Raw genomic sequence first — 701 nt, 5'->3', positions numbered from 1 at the left:
AAATGCCAAGTTTTTATCCATGCAAAGGCTTTTCCTTGGGATGGGAGCAGGAGATTCCCTGTGGGAACGCCTCGGGAAGGATTCCCGCAGCTCAGCAGAGATTTTTGCCGTAAACAGGAGGAGCAGGGCCGTGCCCAGAGCACACCTGAGGATCTCAGGCTCTTACAAAACTCCTCTCCTCGCTGACCTATTTCTCTCTGCCGCTCTGGGGGGCCTGCCAAAATCAAAAATAATTCCGTTTATTATTGATTATTAATTAATTTCCTGGTTCCACCAAAAAAAATAAAGGGGCAGAACTGAAAGGAAGCAGCAGGCAGGTGAGGAGAGGGAGATTTCTTTAATATTCTGTGCATAATTATGATATTAAAACATTTTATAGTATATAATAAATGCTATATATATCTATATAATATAATTCTATTATATTTCTATTTATTAAATGTATTAATAATATGATTTTATATATTATTAATATAATTTTAATATATAATATATTATATATATTATATATTATATACATTAATTATATATTATGCATTAATTCTATATTATTAATATATTAAGATATATTAAATATACATTAATATATTAATAGTATAATTTTATATATTCATATATAATATTTATATCCACATATATAATATATATTCATATATATATATAATTTGATACAGATATAGAAATGTTACGTTTTATAATGT

This window comes from Parus major, unplaced genomic scaffold (assembly GCF_001522545.3).
Source record: "Parus major isolate Abel unplaced genomic scaffold, Parus_major1.1 Scaffold273, whole genome shotgun sequence".
Taxonomy (NCBI): Eukaryota; Metazoa; Chordata; class Aves; order Passeriformes; family Paridae; genus Parus; species Parus major.
Note: the sequence above shows the minus strand (reverse complement) of the source record.